Source organism: Sodiomyces alcalophilus (genome assembly GCF_042370955.1).
Source record: "Sodiomyces alcalophilus JCM 7366 unplaced genomic scaffold ACRALscaffold_1, whole genome shotgun sequence".
NCBI lineage: Eukaryota > Fungi > Ascomycota > Sordariomycetes > Glomerellales > Plectosphaerellaceae > Sodiomyces > Sodiomyces alcalophilus.
In genome coordinates, this window is record NW_027263532.1 from 8,769,512 (window position 1) to 8,794,827 (window position 25,316).

A 25,316-nucleotide genomic window follows, 5' to 3' on the forward strand; every position below is an offset into this window, starting at 1 on the left:
TACCCCTGGCTTAGTTTATTTATAACACCGTATAGTATTTAGCTATCCGGTAAACACCTTCTATAACGCTAATAGGTTTTAACCTACACGGACTATATAATATATAGATATATAGGTCGGGTAAGGTTCGTGCCGCTATAGCCGAGTAAAGGGTAAAGCACCTTATATCGAATCGTAGGGCTATAGAGGTCCTTATTAGGAAAGCCTAAACCACCTATAAACGGTACTATAACGCCGGCCGGGCGGCCTAGCGCTTTAAGATTAGCGACTATATACTGCTATCCTTAAAGAATATTAAGTAACATCGCTTTAATAAGAAACTATTAGATAAGTTCCTCGGCCCCTATAAGATTACCTCCGTAATAGGCTAGTATAGGCTCGCCTATAAGCTATAGCTCCCGGAGTCGATAAAGATTTATAATATTTTCCCGATCTCGCTCCTCGAACTATAAAAGTCTTAGGATAGTAGGTCGCCTATACCCGCGGACGTTAAGGTCGAACTATAAGAGTCGGATAAATATAAGGTGGAGGAAGTCCTGGCTTATCGCTATAACGGGAATAGGCGCGAATACCTTATTAAGTAGGCCGGGTATAAGTATAAATATAACACTTAGGAACCACGAAGATACCTCCCCGATACGCTTATCGAGGAGTATTATAATCGGAAGAGGGAAGCTAATTAATAGTGTTATCGGTGCCCCGTAGGGTCTTTTCTTATTCAGGCCGGGGAAGAAAAAAAAAAAAAAAAAGAATTAAAAAAAAACTAAATACTAACGCCCCCCCCACCCCTAACTCCCCCTAGTCCGAGCCTAATAATAACCGTAAGTAATCCTTATTTATTTTTTATAGCCGGTTTTTTTATAAAGACCGGCTAACTTCGAATTTTATTTAACTAATTAGCCTAGACGGCGGGTAATAATAGCTAGGTGGCGCTCCGTGTTAATAGGAGTATCGCGGCGCTTTTTCTCCGCCGCCTCCTCCTCCTCCTAGTAATAACGCTCTAGGGGGTTAAACCCCTTATTATTATAGGCGTACTTTTTTATAGCCTTAATGGCCTAGCGTAACTTAATTTAGACCCGGAAGGCCTAGCGCTTATATATATTAGCGGTGCTCTTTATAAAGATATCGGGCTAACTTATAGACGCCTAGTTATCTAGACTACCGCCGCCCCGTATAGCTGTTACTAATATCTTCTATAGCTTCTTAGCTACCCTCTCCGCCTATAACGAAAGCTATATATCCAGTTAGTAACCTTAGGAGCGGTTAAAGTAAAGGGGACTATAGCTATATAAACGTACTAACTTATAGTCGCGGCTATTATTATTATAGTAGTAATAGTATTTATCGGATACCTTATTACCGCGGTAGGGCCGTATAGTGATAGGACCGGTAGCGTTATTACTATATAGCACTAAGAAACCTAGTACACGGGCGTACCGCCTATAAGGAGCACGAAGCTCTAGGCCCGACCTAACTAAAATAACAGAATATACCGGTATTTCGACGCCGCTACTATCGCTAAAGTCTAAGGGTCTATTACTAGACCCGTTTATAGATAAAGCGAACTCCGACGATAATAGCTTATCGGAGTTAGCTTCCTTATCGTTAAAGAGGGTGGCTTTATTAGTATTACCGTTTATAACGATATCCTGACTAGTATAGTTAAGGACGCCCTCTAGGTTATTATAGGGCTTAAGAGCACCCTATAACGAATTATTATGCCCTAAAGGGAGAGGGCCGGTCGACTTAGTAACCGGAGTAGCTATAATAGCCGGCTTCTTAATAGACCCGACTAGCATGGTTTACTTAGCTAGAGTAGCCGCCGTACCTAGCTGCTTAATAGCTTTATCCTCCGAGGAGGAAGAAGACGATGAATCCGAAGACGAATCCGATAATAAGTCCGACGAAGAGTTAGATTACTATTACTACTACTACTACTACTACTGCTTAAGAGCAGCCGCTATAGCCGCGGCCTTAGCCTTAGCCTAAGCTTTCTTAGCGGCCCGCTATGCCTTCTTCCTAGTAGTCTTAGTTACCCCCTTATCGATAACCTTAGGTGCTACCTTAGTGGACTTAGTGCCGACTATATCGGACTTTTTACCGGTCTTACCGGACTTCTTAGATAATTTACTGGCCACGCCGGACTTTTTATGCTTATTAGCTAAAGCTAGGGGCGCTATTATATAATAGTGGTCTGCTTTAACGCTATAAGTTAGCCTAAGGTCTATATGAAGGGGGCACGATACTTATATAATAGTGATAGTGATAATACGGATAATAATAATAATCTGCTACGATATTAGCCGAATCCTAAGCCGCCCGTAATCCTTTACGCGATACACGAAACTATATAGAGATAATATATACCCTAATAAGGAGTTAATAGGATAAGTTAATACCCTTAATATAGACAGGGATAGATGATTTACTATAATAGCGATGCTGTTGTAATTGTTATAGATAGGTAAATAAGAAAGGGTAAGGAAGAGGAAAATAATAAGATAAGTTAAGTAGATAGAAAAGTCCTATATTAGAATAGTCGTATAACCTAATATAGGCCCTACTTATATTATTCCTTCCCCTTTTACCTAGATACGACTACCTATTACGGGTTTCTACGATACGGTTATTTAGTTAATAAAGGATGCGTCTAGGGTGCTATTATAGTGTACGCGTTTACGGATAGGCTTTATTATTATTAATATTTATAATATATATCACGCCTTATTATCGCCCGGCCTTAAGTTAGATAAGACGCGAGAGGGCGATAAAGGAAATAGAGTCAGTTCTTTTATTATTTAGGACTATAGCGTGGCGGGCCTTACTCTAAAAGTGTTCTTTATATAGGCTTTTTGGGTCGCCTTAATAATAGTGGTAGTATAAGAGGAGTAGATAAAAAGAGCCTTAGAGGACTACGAAAGCAATAAGGGCTACGCTTTACTACCTATAAATACCACTACTACTAACCTAATATCTGCTTTTAGGAGTTATGGTTTATTCTGACTAGAACCCTTTATTAGATAGGGCCCCGGCTAGAGCGCTTAGGGCTTAATTATAGTATAGTTATAGTAAGGAAGATAAATAAAGGAGACCTAGGAGAGTTATGCTTTATTTAAAGATAACTAGGCCTCTCGGTTTATAAAGACTACGGTTATACTATATAAGGCGGACGGGATTAATTAAAGGATGGTTAGGTTAAGGGGGACGACTAGTTTAGCTCGGGAGGACGAGGAAGGAGTTAGTGGCCCTGATAGGTGGAGTTTAGGCTGGCCTATCCGTCCCTAGGTCGGGATAGGTTAACGGATAGACTGGACTAGTAACGGTCACCGGCTCCCGTGGACAGGAGCCTTAGAAGGAGGGGCGTGATATCAGGGATATGCTATTCGAGGGGATCGGATAGGACTTAAAGGCGTTAAGGAATATATTAAGAACCCGGAACCGGCCCTAAGGTTAACCCTATGGATATTTAGGACCGAGTTATATTTTAGGATTATTAAGCTGGCCTTAGACCTATAGTCTTAGAGCCTTAGGTTATTATATACCGATCCTAGGGAGGATAGTTACTAGTCCTTAAGTAGGGTGTTTCCCGTTAAGTCCTAAGTCGAAGGGGCTTAACGAATAATCTTATAATTATTCCCCCCCTAAGGTTAGCTTCGTGATCTATTCTTATTATAGTCTTAACGACTCTCTTTACTCCTTATATAAAACCTATAACAGTTAAGCAGCTTATCGTAGTAACTAACGATATAAAAGGGGGATTCGACTCTATACTATAAGAATAGCTTATTTATAGATTATATAAATAAGGCTAGTATAAACCGATAATATAATAATAGGATAGCTTCCCCTTAGTATAAAGCGCTATAGTAATCTTTCGAACCTTATACCCTAAAGAGTATACCCCGCTAAACCTAGTAGGCCTCCTATAAGGCTCCCTAGCCTTACCGGTCGGGTATATACTTGGTGTCGTAGAAATACACTGTTTTCTTAATAAAAAGAACCGATTCGGATATACTAACGATACATACATTATTATAGTATATACTTTTAATAAATTGGGCTACGAGTAGTAGGCTGTACGCGCGGAAGAGAGGAATATCAAGCAAAAGCTATTGAATTCGTAGATGTGTAGGATTACTGCTTGTTTCACAAAACGTATATAAACGTGTGTGTGTGTAAAGAACTGACTTCTGGGATTTCTTCCTGGATCCGGGGCTGGCAAAAGACCCTGAAAGATTGGGTGGCGACTGTTACGTCAACAGCCTACGCGACGGTTATCACGTCACGTTATTTGCTTAAGTAATAACCAAGATATCGTATTTACGATACCTAGTATATTTATATTATTATTACTTATTATAAGTATAATATCAACACCCCCCCGTAAGCTGACTGTTATATAATAAGTGCAGCTTAGTCAGGTTATACTTATAGTTATGTTATATTATAACGCAGTAATCCTAGTCTATTTAAGACTAGAATACATAGAGGAAAAATTTGAAAAAAACTCTTCTTTTTAATTCAAGGAAAAATTTAAAAACCCTTGTTATTGTTATAGTATATTATCCAAAGGAAAGTTCAGAAAAACCTTTGTTATCTAGGAACACCCGAAGGTGAAAAACCTAGTTATTCCCCTTGTAAAGAACTAAAAATACTAAGTATTAAAACCTAGTATTGTAATTCTTTAATATTATTATAAGGCAGTAAATCATACTCAGGCAACGTATCGTCCTTGTGACCTAGGTTCATATAACCGCAAAGAGTATTATGAGTCTCTTTTGCTAAACCTTTAGTCATTATATCAGCTATATTAAATTTCGTATTTATATATACGATTTTTATTTTATTATTTTATAGCTGTTGCCTATAGTAGTGATACTGCCTGTCGATATGCTTTACCCGTTTATGAAATTCAGGGTTTTCGGCGAGCTTCTTTGCACTCTCACTATCTATTAAGATAGTAGGAATCTCGAGAGTATTATTATTATTATTATTATTATTATTATTATTATTATTATTATTATTATTATTATTATTATTATTATTATTATTATTATTATTATTATTATTATTATTATTATTGCCTCTTGTATTGGAATCTACACCTAGATTCTGTAGTATATCTTTATATAGATTATAAAGATAGATTCCTTCTTTGGAAGCTTCTGTGAGAGCTATATATTCGGCCTTTATTGTTGATAAAGCAACGACTTTTTGTTTAGTTAAGGTCTAACTAACAGGGTTATTTACTCCCACGTAGTAAATATATCCTGAAGTCGAGGTTCTATCCTCGATTATATCTGAAAAGCTGGTATCAGAATAACCGTAAATACCAAGGTCTTCTTTATTACAGTTATATAAAAGACCGATATTAGGATATGTATTTATATAAGCCCAGATTGGATTCAACGCAGTAAAGTGGTCTTGCGAGGGATTACTTATATAGCGAGAATACTGGTTAACTGCGTACGTTATATCTGGTCTTGAATGTAAGGCTAGATATAATAAAGCCCCGATTTCCTGTTGGTATTTATTTATATTATTAGTTGACGCTTGTTCAGGATTTGGTACTAGGACCTTCTTGTGTATATAAGGGGTATCAACCCTTTTCAGACTTCGTTTATTATACCTTTCAAGTATCTTATTAGTATAAGGCAACTGACTTATAGAAAGAGTCATGTTATCTTTATTTATATTTATTATATGGCCTAGAAAGGTATTTATTTCACCTAAGTCTTTGAGTGTAATATCTTTAGACATGTCCTTAAAGAAATAGTCTAAAGTATCCTTAGAAGGGCTTAGAGCCACTATATCGTTAACGTGGTATAAAAGAATAGCTCGTTCTTCTATTCTTTTAATTTTATTATATTTATAAAAAGTAAAAAGTCCGTTATTATATTCAGAGACCCGGTAACCTAGTTTAGTTAATATCTTAACTAGGTAATTATACCAGAGTCTAGGACTTTGTTTCAACCCGTACAGAGCTTTATTAAGCTTGCAGAGTGTTATATAATTATTATTTTTATTATTTTCTGAGCTGTCTTCTCTCTCGAAGCCTGTAGGTTATATAGTATATATTAGGGTATCTATATTAGTATGAACGAACGCGTTTTTGACGTCGAACTGCCTGAATTTCTAGCCGCGTGATACGCCTGGTATTACAGCTAGTTTGTAGCTTTCTGGCCGGCAGGTAGTTGAAAAGGTTTCTAGATAATCAAGACCTAGAACCTGATTAAACCCCTGAATAACCCACCGAGCCTTATATTGAAGAGCTTCGCCAGAGCTATTATATTTGATTCTGAAGACCCAACGACCTCCTAGTACGTGGTAGTCTTCTTTTATTTTATTATAATTATTAGGCGTATTTCTTATAATTATTAAGTCCCAGGTCTTTCTCTTTTCGAGTTCTGATATTTCTGCTACCATCGCGTCTATCTATTTATCTTTATCTAGGTAGTTTATAGCCTATTTATAGGTAGCTGGTTCGTTAATCGAATTTATAGTTAAAAGAAATAGGGAATTCTCTTAAAACTGTAGGTTTCCAAGTATTATATCTTTTATATGATATAGTAAGTGCGCACTATTATCATAGGATATTAAATCCTTATAGTCCGGTTTTGATGGTTCTGAAGGTATTTAGACTTCTAGCCTGGTACTCTGGCTACTGTTATTATTAGCCGGGCTATGGTTAATATTATTATTATTATTATTATTAATAGCTAGAACTTCATAGCCCGCTGCCCGCAGACGAAGACTCTTACGTCTATTATTATTATTATTCTCTTCTTTAGGTTAAATAGACTTAACAGAACGTTTCGAAACGCGCGAAGGAATATTTTATAAAAATTAACCGGTATTTTTACTAAAAGTGATTCCTTTATTATACTCAACGGGTTGATAAGGCCCGTGGTTAGAAACCTGATTATTATATGCCTAAGTATTAATATAAGGAGGGAGGTTATTATTATTTTCAGCCGTATAGTTATTATTATAGTTATCTAAAAAAGAGTAAAGAAACTGATTCTCTAAGATATAAACGTCTCGAAACTAACCAGTCTTTCTAGTTACTGGGTTATAAACCTTATAGTTATAGTTATTAAAACCTATTAAAGCACCTCGACGTGCCCTTGAATCTAGTTTCTTCATATTCGGGTCGTTGTTTTTATAATAAACAATAGAACCCTAAACCCGTATATTATTAATATTAGGTTTCTGACCTTATAACAGCTTAAAGGGACTCTTGTATTTAAGAGCTGAATTAGGTGATCTGTTATATATATAAACAGCTAAAAGCACAGCTTCACTCTAAAGGTATCTAGGTAGCCCTAAGTGGAAAAGAAAAGCTCGAACCTTTTCTATTATAGTTCTTATAACTCGTTCAACAGAGCCTTAAGCTTTATAAGTGTACGGTGGCTTTATATTATGCTTTACGCCTACAAAGAGACGTTAAAAAGAGGCGTTATTGAATTCTTTTCCACTATCGGTATCTACTTCTTTAATAAAGAAGTGATATTTATTATTATTATTATTTTCCACCTAAGCTTTCCACTCTTTTATAGCTGTTATAACCGTCGTTTCAGACGTATCTAAGAGCAGTTATGCCCATAGAAACCGGGTGGAACGGTCTAGTATAAACAAAATCCAACGCTTCTTATTATAAGAAAGAGGTTCGATAGGACCGTAAAGATCTATATAAACCTTTTCTAAATAGGAAAAGTCCTTATATTTATTAACTAAATCTTTATTCGTAAGTATAATAGACTTGCTCTTCTTATAGGCATCACAGCTCTGTATTTTAGTTAACTCTTCGTTGGTTATATTATAATCTTTTTCAAGAGTATTAGTATAAAGACTTTTCAAGGCAACAGGGTTAATATAACCCATCCTGTTATGCCACAGCGTTGTGTTTTCAGTTATAGAGGTAGTCCTTCGACGGTTATTACGGTCTCTTTGTTTATAAAGCTCTTCTTAAGGTTAAAGAGGTTAAGGTTTCTTTATTATATTATTTCTTTATTAAGGTTTAACTAACCCCTTTCTTTGTTTATTTAGTTTCTTTGAAGCCTGTTCTTTAAACCTCTAAAACCTCTTTATTCTAGTTGAGTCTTAAGACTGTTCTTTAGGTAGAATACCTCTTTACAACAGTTTCTTTGTGTTTTTTCTAGTATTTATTATATTTATTTTCTGAGACTTAACCCCCCCGTACGATAGTGCCCGTGCTGTAGCCTAGTATAGCCCGTTATAAAGCAGAGCCGTTGTATAAAGAAAGAGGGGCTTTTTATTATTAAATAATAAGAGCTTTTTGTTTCTAGTAAGACCGCGAGCTTCACTATTAAGACGAGAGAGACTAATAATATTCGTGCCTATTTCCGGTATATAAAGGCACTCTTTTAAAAGCAGAAGCTTTCTAGTATCCCTGAATTTTATAACGCAGTCTCCTCCACCTTATATCTTTATTTCCTTTACCTAACCCTAACCAACAGTTCTCCTTTTAGAATTATAAGTAGAAAAGAGTCTTTTATTTATAATAACATGCGCCGTAGCCCCGCTATCGACACAGAAATTCAGATCCAATTTAATACTGTTTTCTGCTTGTATTTCATAAATCTTTTCCACTAACCAATCTATATTAAGGTTAGTATTATTTATATCTTTATTCTTAGAAGAGATAATAAATACCTGATCTATATCTATTAAATCCTGTGTAAAAGGATTAGGACGGTCTGGAAGAGGAAACGGAGGAGGGAGGACGTCTTTAAAAATAACGCCGGCCTCTTCGTTTTTATTATCGTCTTCCTATTCTTTTTCCTTTTCTTTTTTCTATAACTAATCTTACGGTTAATCCTGCGGTTAATTCTGTTAATCTATAATCATATTAACCGTAGCAGACTCGTCGTTCTCCTCCTCTAAAGACGTATCTAAGGCGTGCTATTCCTTTACCTTTAGTACGAGGTTTATTATACGTTTCTCTTTCCAAGAGAGACGCGTATTTCTACCTCCTTTCTTTTCCTTATCCTTTTAAGAGGACTAGGATTTATTTACCCTATTCTAGGTATTTTTCCTTAATCCCGAATTATCCTTTATTACCTAGTTCTTAGGTGCTTTTTCAGGATAAAGAAAGTAATAGTTAGTCGGCGTATAGCCAGGCTTCTTATAGTTCTTATAGAATAAACCCTTAGTTTTCTTCCACGGCTTCTTATTCTTCTATAACTTCAAACCTTATATAAGGAGGGTATTCGACGGCTAATTAACCTTTCTTAAAGCGTCTATTAATTCCGCTATTAATTTATCTAGTATATAACTAGTAATATCGTGACGGAGAGCTTAGGTTATTTACCCTACTATAGATTCGTACCTCTTGTCGAGACTATTAAGAATCCAGGCAAAGATCACCTTATCAGAAAAGGATACACCTCTTTAATTTAAGGTAAGCAGTCTCTCTTATATTTTATATAAATACGCTTCGAGATTAGGGAATTCAGAAGGCGAGAGGTTAAAGAAAGAAGTCAGGACGATATAGTCGGCCTAGAATCCCTTTGCTTTATATAAATCCTTTAGCTTTTCCTATACTTTTAAAGCTTTATTTATTCCTTAAACCTGGGTTAAGGGACCGTCTAAAAGAGCAGAGAGTATATCTCTAGCTGCCTTTAGAGACTCCTCCTTCTATTTTATAGAAGGATTTGCTAAAAGGGGCTTTATAACGTCTTTAATATATTTTCCTTTTACGGGCGAAGTAAGCGTGCATTCCCATAGTCCAGTTTTAATAGTCTATGCTGCCCTAGAGCTTCCGGACAGAAATTTCTTTGCTAGTCTCTTATTAAGCCATTTTTAAGCAGCAGAACGATATTTTTTATTATTTATTTAGGTTAAAATTAACTGGATTATTTAACGATTTGTTTTTATTATTTTTATTCGTTTTTCTTTATTCCTTTTTTCTTTATTACGTTATCGATAAAGGACAGAAATAAAGAATACTAAGCCAAAGGTCTGATTCTGATTAGCCTAGCTTCGAAAAGTGGATCCGAAAGTGGGTCTAAACGGTGAAGCTATTTATAGATCTCGCGGCATAAAGAAAAGCGATACTCGTATAAAGCGAATAACAGGATTTCCACGGGCGGACTTTTTGCTAAAAGCTTATATACTACGTTACGATATCCTGTTATTATAGGCAGCGCGGTAGATCAAGTGGCTCAATTATTATAGCTGTTGTTCGTGGATACATAATAGCTCTTGTGTTTAATCCACGTATTCGTTATTTTTCTTCCTTTTTTAAAAAGCCCTTCGTAAAATAAAGGAATAGTATATCCGATCGTGATAAAGAGTCTTATTCCGATCGTGTAGTTCTTCCGGAACAGGAACAAAGAGCTGGCCTCTTGGCACGACTCTTGGCGACCGTATTAGGAAGAAACAAAGAGCTTAAACCGTGGTATCGGAACGAACGGTTCGAATCGATTAGCTGTCTTCGGGAGATAAAGGGATTTCGTACGGTCGGAGATAAGGATCTGCGACCGGGGGAGGATAAAGAGATAGCCTAAAAAGGCAGGTGGCCTGAAAAGGCAGGGAGTCTTTTTGATATTTCGAGTGGAATAATAGGGTAGAAAAGAGTAGATTTGCTTCTTTGCTAACCCGGGCTTATAACCTTTTAATAAATTAGGCTACGAGTAGTAGGCTATACGCGCGGAAGAGAGGAATATCAAGCAAAAGCTATTAAATTCGTAGATCCGTAGGATTACTGCTTGTTTCACAAAACGTATATAAACGTGTGTGTGTGTAAAGAACTGACTTCTGGGATTTCTTCCTGGATCCGGGGCTGGCAAAAGACCCTGAAAGATTGGGTGGCGACTGTTACGTTAACAGCCTACGCGACGGTTATCACGCTACGTTATTTACTTAAGTAATAACTAAGATATCGTATTTACGATACCTAGTATATTTATATTATTATTACTTATTATAAGTATAATATTAATATATACTAATACTAAGACCGTAATAAAGATAATTAAGGAGAGGCTATAATAGTAACTCTAATAGTATAAAGATAATAGGGTCCAGCTAGACTATAATAAGGTTAAAGCGTAACTCTTCTCCCGCTAAAGGATTCCCTAGTACTTATATTAAACTGCCCCTATTCGACTATAAGGTTATAGTTACTTATACTGTTAACCTGTAGGGAGAGAAACTACTAGCCCCGATTAGGTGGCTCGGTATATATATAGATAAACGCCTCGACTTCCAGGACTATACAGAGATATAGATAAAGAAGGGACTTAAGGTCGCTAACTATATATAGGGCCTTATCGGAGCCACTCACGGACCGAACCTAGCTTTATTACGCTAAGCTACCCTAGTATATATCCTAACTATTACCCACTACGCAGCGGAGTTTAAATAGGAGGGACCCAGGGCCCTAGCCTAGGGCCGTCACGACGTTATCTATAAGAAATAGTGCTAGTCACCCCCTGGACACTTACCTAAAGAGACCCGTTATTCCGACTATACCACTTGGTTATTCCGACTATACTTCGGTCATGGACCCACAAATTTCCCGTTTCGGAATACCATCTTCTTCACACAAGTACGTACGAATATAATCATTATAATCATAGACCACTATAACGCTGTTTTTGAGCTTTTTATGTAGGAACCAATTCGACCCCTTAAGTTAATTAAAGGCAGTAGCAGATATAATCTTGATGACTCGGATTAAGGACTGTTGTTCTATATTATAGTTAAATGCCACTAATTAAGGCCACGTTACGGAATCCAGCTCCCTATCCATCTATTACTCGTACATCTAACTACTACCGCTATTACTGTTGTAATTGGCGGATAAGCTTATCCGTTCAATCGAAGCCGATTATAGTATCGATAGCTCCTCTGCCTCCACGGCCACGGCCACGCCCACGGTTATCACGACCGCCTTGTTGTTATGGTTATTATTATTATTGCTGCTGCTGCTGCTGTAATAAGGTAAACCTCGCCGCCACTTCTTCCTGCCGAGCCGCCGCCCGTTATTCCTCTAGTTCCTATTCGGAGGGCTCACGATCGACGGATTATAATCGTATATCCGTATTCCTTCGCGTGGTTATTTGCAGAGGCTAAAAGATCCACGAATTCTTCGTAGCCTAAGGTAAAGAAGATAGGCGGCAGGAGCGCTATCACGGCGTTAAACGGATTAATGGATTAATGGGTTAATAGATTAATCGATTGATTTAGATTGATGGATTCTACGATTAAAATTGACGATCGAACAGGAAGGCGGTGGGAGGAAAGTAGAAAGTTGTATTTGATTGGCTATAGATGTGGGTCCATGAACGAACTACAGTCGGAATAACCAAGTGGTACAGTCGGAATAACGGGTCTTTACCTAAATCTAAGATAATAACCCGAGTATAGATAATTATAATTAGAATTATACTCCTAGTCTAGAAAATAGTCACGGTGCTAGCCCTATTCCGGGAAATAGGAATCCATATAGCGGAAGACTACGCGGAGTATTTATAGTAAAGGTACATAACCCGAATCGCTAGACTTAAGAAGGACTACCCGGTAATATAAGTTATCTCCTCGATCACTTAAGGGGACGCAAGACGGACTAAGGCTCCGACACTGCGCTTAAGGGTATTATAGATAAAGGAACTAGTATATATAAGGCTGTTATAGTATTAACTAATATAGCCCCGCTTTACGGGACGGAGCTAGTAGGATAAGGTCCTGTTTAATAATAGGACTAAGGAAAAGGCTATAAAGACCTTCAATAAATAGGTTAATAAGCTAAGCCCGGAGTATACCCTAATATTTTTAGACAGGTTATAAAGAGACTAGAATATAACCTAGGCTTACTTAATATAGCGCGGCGGAAGAGAAATCACGTTTAGTCGCGGATATATTTGTAATATAATAGTTTTTAATAGGGAGGTAACCGGAGTAGCTAAGGGACCAGCTATAACGGTCCGCCTCCTTAGAATCGGAGGGATTATCTATTATATCAATAACTAAGTAATACTCAAGGGGCTCGTTAGTATAGCACCTAGATTATCGCGATAGGAGTTTCTATAATAATAACGCCTAATAACGATCTACTTAACCCACCTACGATAATTACCGGGGTATATAGGAATCCTAGGTAACGAACAGGTAGATAAGCTCTGTTTAAGCGAGGACGCCTAGGGGATTCTATTAGAAAATAAGGGGCCGACCTAGGCTAGGGTAAAAGCTATTATAATAGCCCGCTATAAGACTAGGCTTTAAGAATAGGATACTAAGTCCTAGCTATACTAGTATAGAGCGGCTATATAAATAAAGCTAGGGTTTAGTTAAAAAGAACTAAAAGAACTAACCCTCTCCCGAAAGACCCTAATACGCCTTATTTAAGTAAGAATAGAATATAAGGGCTCTAAAGAATACTATTAAAGCTTTTACCATAATAGTTATATAGCCTACTATAGCTATAGCTACACGAAGACCCAGGAGTATTTAGCCTATTACCGTAAGGTTAGAAACTCCCGTAGATAGCTGAACGAACTCTGGTAGTACGAAGGCGGGAAGAAAACTCGCCGCTTTAACCCCTAAGAGACCCTTATAGAGATCCTAATAAATAGTACGGCCTTGGCCGCGCTAGCGAATATAACGGGCTTCCTTAATAGGATCTACCCGATTTCTTTAAATAAAAGGAATACCCGTTACAAAGTGGATAATAGATAGTGGATAATAGGATAACTATAGGTATATAGACCCCTAAGGGTATATCGTAAGATATAAGTACTTTCTTTTATCTTATATACTTTCTTGAATAATATAGTATAGATATTGTTAGTTATTATAGTTTAGGAGGTATAGAGTTAAGTGGTTAGTATTAGATAGACTAGGTATAGATATATAGATATTATACTACCCGATATCCCGACAACGTAACACGGCACTAGTTTTCACTGGCCACCGCTAAGGCGTTAAATAGAAACATATATACACACACACACCGTGTAGGTTATATCTGGTCTTAAATACAGGACTAAATATAATAAAGCCCCGATTTTCTATTAGTATTTATTTATATTATTAGTTAATGCTTATTCAGGATTTAGCACTAGGACCTTCTTTGTATATACGGGGTATTAACCCTTTTTAGACTTCCCTTATTATACCTTCTGAGTAGTTTATTAGTATAAGGTAGTTGGTTTATGGATAGAGTCTTGTTTTCTTTATTTATATTTATTATATAACCTAGAAAGGTATTTATTTTACTTAAATCTTTAAGTATAATATTTTTAGATATCTGGTTAAAGAAATAATCTGAAGTGTTCTTAGAAGGGCTTAGAGCCACGATATGGTTAACGTGGTATCAAAGAATAGCTTGTTCTTCTATTCTTTTACTATTATTTTTATTATATTTATATCTATAAAAAGTAATAAGTCCGTTATTGTATTCAGAGACACGGCAACCTAGCTTGGATAATGTCTTAACTAGGTAGTTATATCAGAGACTAGGACTTTATTATGACCGGTACAAAGCTTTATTAAGCTTGTAAAGTATTATATTAATATTATTATTATTATTTTGCAAACCGTTTTGTTTCTCAAAGCCTATAGGTTATATAGTATAGTGTAGTGTATCTATATCGGTATAAAGGAACACTTTTTTAACGTGGAACTGCCTGAATTTTGAGCCGTGTGAGACGCCGAGTATTAGAGCTTGTTTATAGCTTTCTGGCGGGCAGGCTATTGAAAAGGTTTCTAGATAATTAAGACCTAGAACCTGATTAAACCCCTAAATAAGCCACCGAGCTTTATATTGAATAGCGTCGCCAGAGCTATTATATTCTATCTAAAAGACCCTACGGCCTCCTAGTACGTGATAGTCTTCTTGTATTTTCTTATAATTATTAGATGTGTTTTTTATAGTTATTAAATCTCAGGTCTTTCTTATTTCGAGTTCTGTTATTTCTGCTACCGTCGCGTCTAACTATTTCTCTTTATCTAGGCAGTTTATAGCGTGTTATAGGTAGCTGGTTCCTTAAGAGAATTTATAGTTAAAAGAAATAGCGAATGTTCTTAAAACTATAGGATGCTAAGTATAGTATCTTTTATAAGATATAGTAAGTGCGCACTATTATTATAGGATATTAAATCCTCATTGTCCGGTTTTAATGGGTATAAAGATAGTTAGACTTTCAGCCTAGTACTTTGGCCTTTATTATTAGCCCGGCGATGGTTTATATTATTATTATTATTATTATTATTATTATTAATAGATAGAATGTTATAGCCCACTGCCCGTAGACTGTTTTATCTATTATTATTACCGTCTTCTTTAGGTTAAATAGACTTAACACAACGTTTCAGAACACCTAAAAGAATATGTTATAAAAATTAACCGGTATTTTCACTAAAAGTGATGCCTTTATTATACTTCACGCGTTAATAAGGCCTGTAGTTAGAAACCTGGTGTCTATATATATGTGTGTTTCTATTTAACGCCTTAGCAGTAGCTAATAAAAACTAGTACCGTGTCCCGCTATTAGGATATCGGCCGGTATAATATCTATAATTTCTACTGAGGCCGCATATTACTAATCGCTTAACTCTATACCTCCTAAACTATAATAACTAATAATAACAATACTATATTATTAAAGAAAGTATATAAAAAAAAGAAAGTGCCTGTATCTCGTTATATACCCTCGGGGGTCTATATACTTATAGTTATCCTACTATCTATTATCTACTATCCACCTTTTAGCTAGTATTCCTTTTATTAGAAGGAATTAAGTAGATCCTATTAAGGAAGCCTGTTACATCCGCTAGCGCGGCTAAGGTCGTGCTATTTATTAGGATCTTTATAAGGGTGTCCTAGGGGTTAAAGCGGCGAGTCTTCCTCCTTTCTTCGTAGTGCTAAAGTTTGTTTAGCTATCTACGGGAGTTTCTAACCTTACGGTAATAGGCGAACGACTCCTAAGTCTTTATATCGCTATAGCTATAATAGGCTATATAGCTATTATAATAAAACCTTTAATAGTATTCTTTAAAGTCTCTATATCTTATTCTTACTTAAAAGGGCGTATTAGGGTTTTTTAGGGGAGGGTTAGTATTAAGTATATGATCGCGAAGAGTAAAGAGATAATCAGGATAAAGGCACTTAGTGGTCAGGACATGATCGCACTTAAGTTAGAAGGTAGGGGGTGTCGAAGAGTTAAATTAATCGTAGGCCTTTTTATCCTAAGGGCGGCTATCTATCCTTTCTTATATATATGCTAGTCAGCTTTAGTCTAGCAGGAGATTCTATTCTGCCTATTCGATTATTATCTATTAGCTTATAGCGATAAACCCGACTTATGCCTAGGTACTGACTATATTATAGCTAGCCTTAAGTTAGGTCCCGGACCGGATACTCTATAGTCCTTTATAACTCGCACCGGTTTATAATCTTATCGTGACTTATAACTATCCGGTACTTAGGTACCAGAGGTCTAGTACAGCGAGTAAGCAAAAGTAATGAGTAGGCGACCCATATCCAAAATGTTATCACCAGAACCTTATTTTAACCCTTCGGATACGAATACAAATAACTTTACAAATACTACTTCTAGAAATACGAAAACATCAGATTTATAAAGGGGAATGGCCGTATAAAAGGAATATGTAGTTATATCTTTTTAATACTTTGTATACCACGCCCCAGCCACGATACAAGCCGTAACCCTCTATGGCATCGACTTACATAGAGCCTATAAAAGCTCCTCTTTAAATTCGTCCTACGCCTTTATCGCGGCCTTATATAGTAACGCGTGTCATTCTATTATAAAGCCTACTTATAAAAGGCTAGGATACCGTAAATAGATCCTCTTTTTTAGTAGTTTCTATAGGTTTTTAATCAGGTTAAGATTGGGCGAATACGGCTGCTAATCTATCACGACCACCTTGTTCTATTAAGCCCACGGCCGTAGCTAGTTTTAAACGAGGTGCGGCTTATATATGGCACCGTTATCTTAAACGAATACACTACCCGGTCGTATATAGTAGGAAGCGCCTCTTTAAGGGTATCTAATATAAGAGCCGCCGTAACGCCTTTACGCGGCGTAGAAGGGTCGCCGTAAAGGGGAATTAAATCAGTGCGCCTATAATACGAAAAGGCACCCTAGAATATCTACGAATATCGTGATAGCTTATTACGAGGCTAGATAATATTCCCCTAAAGTCTCTTTCCCTATGAATGATTAGTAAACGTATAATATATTAATAAAGTTAATATATAGAACGGTAGAAAACCTATTTCTGCCTCTCGCTATCTCCGGGCGCGACTATAGTTTTATCCAAAAAGATAACCTGTTTCCACCACTCTATGGACTTAGAGGCGTGACGAAGGCACCACTCTAAACGTATTTTCGCGTTCCCGGGCGTAGGGTCGGCCGGCGTCGCGCGCGGTAGTAAAGGAAGCCCTCGGAACAAAGGTATCATAAAAGAGTCGATTTTGAATAAGGAAGGCCTAGCTTAGTACGTAACTGCTTAGGTAATATAAAAGCATTAGTAGTAATAGAATGTATAATACGTTTTTTTATGCGTATTAAGGGCCTACGGACGACTAGACCGTGGCTTTAATTAAGCTAATATCTATATTTCGTAGCGGCGCGCGATACCCTATATAGACCCTAGCGATATATCGAATTTAATCGCGATCTCCTTCTGAGTGAGGCCACTATGATAGGCGTGCGCAATCAGGCTCCGTTTATAAGGCGAATGCTTAACGCGCGGCGTAATTAGGGGCATTTTCTGATTTTTGACGAATTTTTGAAGTTAAAGGGTTAATGGTGTTAAAGGAGGGAAAACGCGTTGTGACGCGTTGGTGGGGTAAATTTCATCGTTAGTTTTGATTACCCACTGTACCTAATAGGGCGCTCCGTCTTTATAGTTTCCGTCCCGGAAACCTTAATACTAATCTAATATTCCTATATCTTCCTCCGCCCTGACATTCCCTTATATCCTCTTTACCCCCGATCCGCCTAATAACTCTATTAGAATTTTAGCCTGATCTACCCGTTATATGCCTCCTTTTAATCACTTATTCCGGAATATCGTCCTTTATAATAACCCTATTCTAGTCGTAATATAACCCTTTACTAACTACTTTATTATTCCAAATCTTTTTAGTAAGGCCACCAGGCGATTACCTTTACTATAATACCAGGGTAATCGTTCCCTTTAGTTATATGGTTACCTTTATTATTCCTTCTATATAAGTAAAATAGGACATTAGTCCTACTTAACTTTATAGATATCCTATTCTATTTTTGCTATAATCCTATTCCTATTGTTTTCCCCTTTTTACCCTATCTAATTAATTTTATTGGTTTAGATACTAAGCTTTTATAAGTGATCACGCACTATTCCGCGATAAAGCTAGGCCTAGTCGACGATAGCTTTAGGTAATCCGTTCTTCCTATCTATTTATATCGCGTCTCCTTACTAACCTCTATTTCTTTAATATAATCTCGCTTTCCTTTATAACTATCCTAAGTTTCGTTTTATTATAAGTTCCTCCTATATCGTTTAAGACGTAGTTAGAGTATAAGCTAACTATTATTATAGCGTTATCTATTTATTATAGCTTCTAAGAGTAATAAGAAATATACCGCTAATAGTAGTAGTAGTATAGCTAGAACTCCTAATAAGCGTTAAAAGAAGACCGCCGCCGCTAACGCCCCGGCTATTAACGCCGCTACCCCTGGTATAGCTAAGCTTAATAATATAGGCGAAGGTAAGGCCCTATAAGCGCCGCGCCTACGGTGCGCTAGCCACTTAGCCGATTTAGATTTAAAGGATATAGGTCTTATCTTATACGAGTCATGCTAGGATAACGCTAATATATATCCTATAATTAGCCAATATTTAATTCCTTTTTTATATACCTATTTAGAGAAATCGGCGAAATACTATTATTACTAGGTTAACGGTAGTTATTCCTGCCTTAATATAGGCTTATACTCCCTTTACTATAGACCGCTCCGTGGTCTATTTAATACTAACCGTTAACTAGTTATTAATAGCGGGTAAAGCTATCGATAAAGCTTTATAGAATATCCTAGAGGCCGTTAAGGTTCAGCCTGGCGGGTTTAATAAAGCCCGTGTTATAAGTATACCCTATCCTATATCTAATCACGTATTAACGGTTATAATAAGAAGCTACGCTTTAAGCTTAGTGAATCTTAAAGGTTAGCCTCGGTAAGTATAAGGCGGAGGCTACCAATGGTTCCGGTAAGGGTGCGCGGGCTAAGCGGCGCGATGATAAGGAGATTACCGCCGCTAAGCAGGATACCCTAGACCGGGCCGCGGCCTTATTAAAGCAGATATCGGCCTCCCTAAAGGCTTAGAAAGACATTCCCGACCTACTAAAGTAGTTCCTAGGGGTTTAGGGTGGTATTACTATTATAGGATCGGTTACTAGTCCTATTATAAATAATAATACCAGGGTAATACTCCCTAACCCAGGTATCGGTAACGGCGTTTATAGTACGCCTACTCTATAGCCGTTATCTAACTAAAAGAAGGGTAAGGCTAAGACAAAGGCCGTTTTTATTTTAGTTGAGGATAATACTATAATTTATAATAATAAAGATAAGGGTAAAGATACCCCCTTATTTACTATACCGACTCCTCCTCCTCTCCCTCTTACCGCCGATACGCCGGAGTAGGCGCGTAATACCGACCTATAACAGGGCCTTTTATCCCTAGGTAACGATTAATCTGCTATTTTTGTTTTTTTTTAAAGAGGGAATTTTATTCCTTTTTTCTAATAAAAAATCCTTTGAAGACACTCCGTGTATCCTTACTTTACTATTATATCGTCCCGATCTAGTCCCCGTCGTATCGTAGTTATTACTAGAATGTATATAATATATCTATTAATTAGCCCCGCCGGTATATTCCTTATAGATTCCTAGGTATTATCCTTATAGCCTTATCCTCCCTACTTAATAAGATATTCGCGTCGCTTACCTTAGTAGCGACAGGCTATAATAGCTTTTACCTTATATTCGTTATCCTCTTATAGTTTAACGGTGACCTTTCACGTTTCGGGTAATAATCCGTTATAAGACTTTTATAGCTCGAGTAATAAAATAAGGAACACGTTATATATCTTTATACTAGCGGGTAGCTTAAACCTATAAGCTAGTCCGTGGCTACTTATTACCCCCGTAATCGTATGGGGTCCGATATATATATCGCTTAGCTTATAGGATAGCCGGCGTTACTTTAGGTTTTCTATAGACAGTAGGATATAGTTATTTATCTTAAATCGTTAAGCTATACGTCCACGATTATAATAATATTTATATATCCCCTAAGCCCTCTAAATGAGTTTAGCGAGGGTCTTATAATCGGCAATAAGTTAGGCAGTATACCGCTCCGTTTTTATAGAGCGGACTTCGCTAGCTTAGTATGACTTTACTTTATTAAGCCCCCTCGGGTTCTAGCCTATTAGTGCCTCCGCGGGGGTTATTTTCGTAGCTGAATACCACGCTATATTATGTATAAACTTAGCTAGTCCTAATTTCTCTACCTAGTCGTCTTACTATAACGTGTAATAAGCTCGTAGATAATATTCTGAGTTCTGGTTTTATTATTCCGTTTATCCGTCCGTTTATAGATACTAGGCACTGGATAGGCAGCGATCCGTGCTTAGGCGCTAATAAAAAGCTGCCTAGAAGTGACTAGTAAAAAGGGCCCCTCTATCTAATATAATGTTATCTAGGAGGCCGAACCGGCGGAAAACGTATATCTATAACGTGTCAGTGAGTCCAGGCGCTATTAGACTATTATTTATCGGAATATATATTACGTACTTAGTTAGATAGCAGACTATAACTAGAATTATATCCTTTTTATAGCCTGCCCCTGTTATAGGCGGTAGACTAGTAATAAAATTAATTAAAATCTCTAAAAATAGATATTCGGGAATAGGAAGACTTACTAGCTCGCTATATAGCTTATAATACCTAGATATAGTACGCTGGTATACTAGATAAGTAGGGACGAACTCCTGAATATCCTTAGATATATAATTCTAAAAGTAATAGCTAAAGATCTGTTAAACGGTCCTTTTAATCCTATAATAACTAGCTATCGAAGTATCGTGAAATACTTATAGCTGCCTAGACCCGAATAATGAAGTATAAAAACCTTGCCTCAGAAATATAGAATACCTTACTTATCCCGTGACTAGGGGCTAGCCCTTCGCCGGTTATTATTAGTTTCTCGCTAATTTATATAAACCGGGTCTTTAGCCTAAGCCTCGATAATTTCTTTATATAATATAGGCGAGTCGGGATTAGCGACCGCTCCTAGGGTGATTAGTCCTAGGATAAACCTTCTTAAAAACGCTTCCGCGGCCTTAGTATATTCGGAGGTAACTTCAGAGTAATTCGGGGTATACTATAGCTTCGGCGAGAGGCTATTGGCTAGGTTTAATATACCCGGCTAGTGCTGAATTTCGAAATTATAGGCCGTAATCTCTTTAAGCCAACGCGTATACTACGCCTTTAACTTTAGCTTATCTATTAAGTATCAGTAATTTAGGTAGTCGGTAAGGACTAATATAAGAGTCTAGCTATAAGCTATATAGTGTCTCTAGGTATAGAATAATTCAATAATTGCTATTAGCTCCTAATTAGGCGTATTATAGTTAAGTTCGGGTCTATATAGTTTCCGGGATATAAATATAATAAGGCGCTATATTCTATCTTCGAGCTAGCTAGTAACTACGCCGATTATAAACTCCGACGCGTCGGGCTTAATATATATAGGCAATATAGGGTCAAAATACCGAAGGACAGGTACCTTTACGAAAAGCCTCTTTATTTTATTTAATACTACCTTAGCCTTTAGTCCGAAAACGATAATCCCGGGGTTCCCCCCCCTTAGTTAGTATTACGAAAGGAAAGTCCGTGGACTTTAGTTAACGAAAGGATATCATAGAAAAGGCTCGATAGCTTAGTATCGGAGAGAAATCGCATTATATTCGTTAACCAAGCGCTGACTTTAAACCGAGACTTTAACTTAAGTGATTAAACTGTATCCCTTAACGTGCATATAAGACAGCTTCGGATCGCTGGTCCGTGCGCGGCTATCGGTCCGACTATATACTAGCGGCTCTGTGATTATCTCGTTACACTACCCCCCCTCTAGCGAGTGTGGTCCCGTAGACTCGTGGTATTATAATACCTTTAATTACCTGTTTATCGCGATTAATTACCTGTATCTAGTTCTATACGAGCCCTAGTTAAAAACCAATAGGAAAAAGGAGTAGCCGCTCCTTTATTTACTTTAGCTTTATATCGCCGACTATATACCGCGTGATTTATCCGAATATTACTACAGAAACTCCGCGATACTTATTATTATTACCTATAGTTATCTAAGCTTTCGCAGATATTATAGCTAGCCTTAGGCAACCGGTCGGCGACGAGTATATAGTCCCTTTGCGTAGTTCTCCTCGTAGTATTTCGACCTTCCTTCTATAACCATCTTTTATTATCATAATCGCCGATCGTAGAGCGATATTTCCTATTTACTATTCTATTAATTACTATTATCTTATATCGTCCATTGGCCGTTCGTTTATTACATCGGATACTTCTTTACAGGTAGTTATCACTATAAGCGAGAGGCTCTTTAATATCGCTTAGGGATAGTTCGGCGTTATTATAGATAAGGCGCCTTACTAGCCTTATATTACTTATTTAAGTAGCTATATCGAGGTTAAATACCTCGACAAATCTAATAGCCGTGTAGGCGCTAGTCGCTATATCACTTATGCTTATGACTAATAATAATATAGCGCCGTATATTCGATAATCTTTCGGCGCTTCGTATTTCTCTAGCTAATTTTTTTTTATTAGATTCCGGAGTTTTTAATAAGCGCAGCTTAGCTGTTTTAGAATTATAGTAAGCGTATACTCGATAAAAACAACGATTTAACGCCAATCTAGCAGTAGCTTGCTCGCGTACATATCTTTAATACCTATAAATAGTTCAGGGCGGTTATCCTATATAGCGATCGCGAGCTTCCCGTCGAAGCTATAAGTTTTTTTTTCTCTAGGCGTCCGGCGACGGTATACTAATTATTAATAGAATCAGTAGCTTCTTCTAAATAAGGTTACCTCCCTGCGTTTAGTTATAATGTTAAAGTTTATATACTGCTAAAGTCCTCTTAGACTAGATTCGCCCTCCCCGCGAAGATGATTTACGGGATATCACGTCCTTTTAGTATTACCTCGCCGATTTACGTGCTATATATCGTCGCCCCTACCCCGAAAAGGATAATGAGGAGGGTATTAAGGTCTTCCTAGCCGTGCCTAATCTCGCCGCCCTATTAGCGGCTATCGATAAGCCTCGCCGCCCTCTTCTTAGACGTTATTTTACCGGCTATTTAGCGACTTCTCGTTATAGTTATACTCCCCGTGGCGGTCCTTCCGTTAGTTAGCCCGCCGCTAAGCCCACGCTATTTAATAAGCCTGCTTATACTTCCTATCGCCGCGCCTCCGCCGCCTCGTCCGCCGCTAATAATAACGATAAGGATAAAACCGCGGTCCCCGGACCTTTCCGGCCTAACCGTCATCGCCGTTTGTTCGGCGCCACTTCCGGCGCAGAAACCAATTTCTATAGCTTTAGTGATTAATTTCGTTACCTCGTCCGCCGAGTATTCGCCGATAATAAGCGCCTAAAATAGCGTTAAACTTTATACTAATAGGTTAGGACTTTAGGACTAATCGGGGCTTAACCCCGTTTATTTAGTTACTAATAAGGAAAGGTTATTATAACCTACAAAGAAAGTTCTTATTTTTTATATCCGATAACCCTTTAACGCCTTATACCATCTCGTAATCATCCTACTCTTTATATATATACTTTCTATAATTCTAGTACCTTTTCCGGATCCCTAGAGCGTTTTCTAGGTAGTCCTCTAGTTCCTAGGTATTATACTCTACTGACTAGCCCCCCCACGTTATAAGATAGAACGTCTTGCCTTATTCTTCTTTATAACTAACAATATCTTCTACCTCCTAATGATTTTACTCCTCCTCTAAAAGCGGGAGATCTTTCGCCGATAGCTTTATAACTACTCGGTCTTTCCACGGTTCTAATAAGGATACCGGGAATATATCGTGTATCCTTATATATTATACCGGAAGGCGAACCCTATACGCTTACTTACCGATCCTTTTAGTTACCTATATCCGAATATATTACGGTGCTAGCTTTAACCCTTACCGGAATCGGAAGTTCTTTATAGATACTTTAACTATATCGCTCACCTTATACTAATACGGTTAGTGGCGCTTATTATAATACTAAGCCTGGTACTCTATAGCACACGCCTAGTAATTATAGACCTTCCGCCGAACCTCCGCTAGCTTCTTAATATATTCCCCAACATCTTATAGCCCTATACCCGGGTATCGTCCCTAAGGCGAATATACTCTACTATACATAGATAATACCCGTATAATGCTTTAAACGGCGAGATACTAAGCGAGGAATACTCGCTATTATTATAAGCGAACCCTGCCTTTAATAACTAAATAGGCTATTACGTTATTATATTATTAGCGATTATTTATAGGGTACTTAATTAATAGCTAATATATTCGTTCCGTCCAATTATTTATCTATAGGTAGTATATAATAGATGATCGCCAAGCATTCGCCTACTCGCGGTAAAACTCTATTTAAAACTAATTAATAAATAGCTTATCCTAGTCTATTACTATCCCCTCTAGGCTGCCGAATCGGCACTTAATCTCCCTATATAATAGCGCCGCTAGCTAGGGTGCTATTAGGTCCTTTTATATAGGGATAAATAAAGCGTATTTTATATACCGGTTAACGACTATTAGGATAGCGTTATACATTTAACCGTTAGTCCCTTTTATAGGCGGTAGACCCGTAATAAAATCTATACTAATCTCTTTGAATAGATACATAGGTAATAGCAGCGTTTATAACTAACTATATAGCTTATATCGCGGTACCTATACCCCTTAACACGCCGAATATACGGCGACGTAATCGCGAATATCCGCTACTAAGTCCACCTAGTAGAACCTTCTTAAAATCAGCTCGAGCATCTTATTTACTCCTATATACCCCGCCCTAGGCTTATTATAGTGTTATCGTAGGACCTCCGCCCTTAGAGAGTCCTATATAGGTAGTACTAACCGTCCCTTAAATAATAGTATATCCTTTTCTATAAGAGAGTACCCCGCTTTTTTTCCGGTCCCTTAGTAAATATTCTTAATTAAGGATATATAATCCGGGTTAAT